This window comes from Marmota marmota, unplaced genomic scaffold (genome assembly GCF_001458135.2).
Source record: "Marmota marmota marmota unplaced genomic scaffold, marMar, whole genome shotgun sequence".
Taxonomy (NCBI): Eukaryota; Metazoa; Chordata; class Mammalia; order Rodentia; family Sciuridae; genus Marmota; species Marmota marmota.
In genome coordinates, this window is record NW_026000153.1 from 3,844,805 (window position 1) to 3,850,811 (window position 6,007).

At 31.0% G+C, this 6,007-nt stretch overlaps 1 long non-coding RNA gene across 1 annotated transcript in view; it reads right to left on the reverse strand.

Moving 5' to 3' along the window:
• Window positions 1-10: 10 nt before the first annotated feature.
• Window positions 11-6,007, reverse strand: part of LOC107146122 — a 12,744-nt gene continuing 6,747 nt past the window's right edge. Inside the window, exons 2-3 of the long non-coding RNA XR_001503991.2 lie at window positions 4,823-4,910; window positions 11-4,227 (exon numbers count right to left, since the gene is read on the reverse strand). This is a non-coding gene — a long non-coding RNA (uncharacterized LOC107146122). The remainder of the gene's footprint in view (window positions 4,228-4,822; window positions 4,911-6,007) is intronic.

Sequence of the window (6,007 nt, forward strand, 5' to 3'; positions counted from 1 at the left end):
AGTAAAGGAAAGCAAATTAAACATCATCCAAACTTCTGACTTTTCTGCTACTCTTAAGGATTCCATTAGAACAAACTAAAATAGTTCCCTTCTTACCTAACAGTACTGCTATTTTTAGCAAGTTATTAAGCCAATTGATAAACTTAAGAAATAGTACAAATGATAAGGTCAAAGGAAATTGCTTTCTAAGTAAATCTATGCATATTTAACAATATCAATGAAGTCTTATGGGGCATAATCTATTAAATAAATTTTTGCAATTAAGAGGGACAAGATCTTTTAAAGTAGAAAATGGAATTCTTTTAGCTATTGCACCTGAAACAATAAATTCACATTTTTAAAAATGTAGATACTAGAGATACAGTATGGAAGAGTAGTAGATTCTTTTCCTAGCATATATGAGGTCCTAGGTTCAATCACCAGAACTAAAAAAAAAAAAAAAACTTTGGCATTAATATTTTACAAATTTGAAACCATTCTCTTGAAGTAATTATCATTTAATATGTCTGCCCTTCTTTTAAAAATTAATGATAATTTCCTAAAAATTATTTGAAAACTGAACTTATGAGTCAAGATTAACTTAAATCTTCTTGACAAATTAAGTTGAATTAGTTAACATGCATTAATATATTATTTACTGAACACTACTATGTGACATGAACAGGTATTTTCACATTGTCTTGTTTCTATAAATCAGTCTATAAGGAAAGTAATCACATCCAAATCATCACTTGAGTAAAATGAGACTAATAAAAGGTCAAGCTACAACTACAGTGTAAGTAAACATTTTTTATCATGTATCTAATATATACTAGAAAATTCTAGTTAAAGTTCAGTCAATAAATAGTCTTTACTCAAATAATAATCTATTCTCATTACAAAAATAATTATTTTGAGTCACACTTAAGAGACCTATGATCTTGTTATGTGACAAAATAATTAAAAAATAATCACATAGCATAATTCCAGTACATGGAAGATAATATATTCTTTAGAGAGTTGGGCTATATTGCAACTAGGAAACTAGGGTTAAATGGTTATTCTGTCTTACACAATACTTTGAGGTAAGAAGGCACTCTCTAGATAAAATGAGCAATATTTCAAATGAATAACAGGGACTAGGTCAAGCAAAATGTGTTTTAGCCAACTGGATTCAAATTATTTTTAAATGCAAGTACAATTAAAGAATTCAGAAAATCAACTGAAAAGTATTCTAATGTCCAATTTGTCAGATCTCTTTATGGGGAAATCTAGACTGGAGCATTTAAGGAGACAAAAGGAGAACTTTCATAAATTAAAGAAATGAAAAGGGAAATTTTTAAAAATAGTTTTCTATGGAAATAAATATAAATAACAATTTAAAAATTAGCTTAGTGGAGCTTTATTATCTAGGAGCCACTGTAATAAAAACACGTTTCTAACAATACAAACTATTCTCACACAACAAAAAAAACTAGAAATGAAAAACAACCTTCTAATATTTATGCAGTTTACTATATCATATTAATTCAATTAATTTAAGAATTGAACTACTTCAAAGTAGACATTCTGTATTATTTAATCTCAGAATGGGAAATTGTAGCTGGAGTGTAAGGAGGAATTAGGATGGGAAGGAAGGTCAACAGATAGATATCTGTACATTAGAGAGATTAAAAACTTTTTGAAATGAATAAATCTGAATTATTTATTTTATTTAAGATATCTGCTTCTTTTTTCTCCCAATAATGGTATTAAAATGGTATTTAACTATCATTTTAAAAATCAAGAATATGAAACAGAGGAAAACAACTTTAGTTTAATTCATTGTGACCCTATTTTGTTATGAGAGAAAGAAACAGGAAACCAGCCAAAAGGAATTCTTCACAGTTCTCCCTGGATGAAGATAATCTGAAACCCATAGGGGAAAATGTAAGAGGGGAACAGCATCACCAAAACATACTTAGGATTGAATATTCTCAACGTAGGTATCTTATAATAAATTCCTACTGTTAAAAAGAAAAGTGTCTTGAATAATTGCTTGGCAATTATTAAGTCTGCACCCTTTACTATTCCTATAAACTATAAAATAGTCTTTGTAGAATCAAGTTGAATATATTTGTAGGGTAAAATGGCATAAAATTACTCAGCTTCTCATATTCCTCCAAGGTATACCTCCAATTTAGCCACAAGCTTACTTTTGAGCAGACACTGCTGGTGATTAGTTAACTCAATATAGCAGTATTGAACTACAAATTAGTTATTCGGAGGAAAATGATTATGGCGAATCTCTGAATTCCACACTATTTGAACTCTTATTCTCAACTCATTTTTCAATTTCTATCAAATAGAAATATAAACTTCCATTTTCTTTGGAGACAAATAATGCATCTCCGTAATGTAATTTTAATATCCACACACCTGAACAAGTTCTAAAACAGAATTCCAAAGGGAAAGTTCCTACACTATTACTGAACCATATGCAATTATAGAATGACTTCACATTATCATGCTTTCTTAGCTTAAATTTTTTTAATATACAAATAATTAAGCCACAATGAAGAGTTCAATAAATAATCACCAGAACAAAATATGCCTTTTAAGAAGAGAGGCAGAATCAAATATTTAATATTCCTCCATAATAGTACACTGTATAAAAGCTATCGTAATTAAAATACATAAATTCATTTCTATATTTGACAAAGCAAAAAATACAACAGGATTAAGTCCATAGTTTAGAATTCATTGTGAAACACACCAAAAAAATTGGGTATTGGGGGACAGAAAGAGTTTCCTGCTCTACTCTTTAATAGTGTTTTGTTTTTTTGTAAAATCTCAATACAGGGGGGAAAAACTTCTTATTCCCTTAAATCATACAGATCTTGATGATTTAATGTGAAAAGAAACTGTGACTTCCTTTTAATTGATTTTAGGTGTGTCTGGTAGGTTTGTCTGGTAGTACTTGGTTTATTAGAACTGTCAATATCCTCTCACTTATCAGTCGGCACAAATATTAATTATTCTGTGGGTCCTGCTAACTCCAGTTAGAAGACATTACACTGTTTATTCCCCAAACCCAGAACCTAGCTCAGTCCTGGTCAAGTGACCTCATACTGTGACCCTCATGCCAGCATCCACAAGCTGGAGGTCATGACCTATGAATTAGCATCAGGGAAATAAGGGCCATACTGAGTTCCCCTTACAGAACTGAAAACATGAAGTAGTAGGAACTTCCTATGGCTTTCCTGATCTAGCCTTCAGCATGTTAAACAGCTGCCTCTCAAATCTAAAGGAAGACCAGCACTTTCACATATTTCAAAAACAGAAAACTGAATCCCCATCTCTACAAATCTCTAAGAAACAACAGATTCATTCAAATCAAAAGAACAAGGGAAAAAAACTAGCTTTTGAGAAAGATTTTACTCACGTTATCAAACAAAAATTTACAGTTTTTATTTTTGAGGTTTTTTCCCCATAAATGGTAGGTTTATTTATTTATAAAGTCACATCCTAAAAATATTTTAAGTAATAAATAGTTTTTAACAACATTTGTTAACAATATGCTCCCAGCTGGTAGAAGGCCTCTGTCTAGTTGACAAAAGAGATTTTGAGAAACCTTCAAGTATCAGGCCCTATGATCCCCAAATCTCATGGTCTCAGAAATGGAACAAAGATGCCCTTGGAGTTTTTGCCCCTCCTGCACCACCTGCTCAACACTAAGACTTCATTTATCCAGATCAGAGCACCTCTCTTGGGACCCCAGGCCTTCAGGCATGCAGCCACCTGCATGTTTTTAAAGTACCCTTCAAAAACATGACCTGTGAACACCCAGCCACAGGCCCTTCTGCTCCTGCCATTCTATAAAATAACCTCTGCAATATTAGATAGCATCAAGTTCATATCTCACCGCTGCTCACTGAATTCTTCCATGTGTAACTGCAAGTATATACCTGTCCTAACAAATCTCTGCCACAGTGAACTCCGAAGAAACATGAAACCTAAGAATGTTAAATGCATAAGATTTCTCCATTTGAGGAATGCAATGGATTCTGGATATGCTTTTTATTTTTTTTCTCAGCAGGGGGAGCTAGCACTCTCATCTTGAAGGTCTAAATATATAACATGGAAATTTAAATTTTGATTTCAACTATCAAATTTCAGGATGTTAGACTATTCTATTGAAAATCTCCACAGAGGAAAAAAAATGTTCAAGTTTGAAATTTACCTTTGTCTTGAAATTCGTGAAGATAGCTGCAAAATAAAGAACATTATATTTTAAAATGAGGTTGGCAAATCAGAGCAAGGTCTAATCAGTGGCACATTCAAATCTAAAATCTATGTTATATATATAGAGGGGAAAATTATTTCCTGTGCTGAAATGGCAATTCCAAAATGCTTAGGAATATATAGTGAAATTATTTTTAAAGATCTGAGTACAGTAATAAAATGAGGATACATCTTTAATACCTATAACATATGTTTATTCATTTAATGTAGTAACAAAAGAATTCTCTTTTCAGTGTCTTAAGGTATTTTCCATATTTATATTAAAATCATTAATTTACCCATGTCTTATCATTTAAATCAAATATACCCTCAGATAATCAAAATAAACAGTTAATTTTTGCTAGAATGCTTACAAAAATACACAGTCAAGCACCTCCCAAGAAAGGGGTATATAATAAGCATATTTGTGGAATATATTTTTGTCTTTTAAAAAATACTTAACACCAATAAATAAACATTAAAATTTCACTCCATGATAATCAATTCCTTATTAAAATCAATTTCTAATTACAAAATTGTTTCTAAGCAAGAAATCAGTAATTAAAGGCAGGTGACTTACGTATACTTTACATCTTTTATCTTCTTAATAAGGGATTCTCTCTTTTCCTTTGCTTTCTTGGATAAATTTTCCCCTCTCAATGTGTCTGCTACAAATGTTTCAACATGTAAATCATGAAATATAAGAAACAGGATACAAATTATGGCAAAGAATCATTTTTTGTGAAAACAAATACAACAATGGTTGTTTTTACATATAAGCATTAATATCTGTACAATTCGGTATAGCTATTTATCAATCCAGAGTATAACCGTTGAAGTGTGTTTCACATACTAAGATGGACAAATCTGCTCACCACTTAGCTAATAAAATTTGTATGCTGTACTTACGCTTAGCAAAGCAAATGCTATTTGAATGTTTGGCACCGTTAAACCATGAAGAAGCACACGAGTTTTAATAAACTATGGTGCCCATAAAACAAATTCTCATACAAAAGCAAGCACCAAGCTTTTATGCATGTGTTACTATCATTTTATCGTATTCTTTGAGTTCCTATATGAACAAGACATTCACAATAGTATATCAATATAAGTTAATGTCTCTGGCAAGGGTCTGTTTTTCTCAGATCCTTTCTATAATCCACTTTCAGGAATACATAACATTTAATGCTTTGAAAGAAAAAATAAATTCCTTTTTTCTAGACAAGATTCCCAAATCACACCCTGTTCCTTACTACTGGCCCCACCCACTCTAGCCACTCAAATAAAAAAGAAAAACAGCTGAGTAGTTCTGTGAGCTCCTGCTTCCTGCCATGGTATTTCCACCTGTATGTTTCTTACATAAAGGAAGAAGCAGAAAAATAGATTCTTCTGCTATTTAAAAATATAGTATCCAAGAAATAAGATTTCTATGACCTTATGTAACATTGCCTCATAAGCATCTTTTTAAAAATGTTAGTAAACTCCTCAATTATTTTCTTGTCTGGTTCTCTCATGTAAAATTTCAAGAAGTCGTTGCTCAACTGATTTTTATGATAGTTCCAATCTCATTGTTTATGAAATACCATATACCTTAGATTAATTTACTTTCAGAGTTTCAAAGTTCATGTTAAAATATCTAATATAGAAGATACCGTTAAATTTTTTAAATAGGCATGGCTATAATTCATCCATATTTCATACTGAAGAGATATATATATGTATGTTTTACTTCCTTTTATTTAACTACATTGTATCCAAACTCACA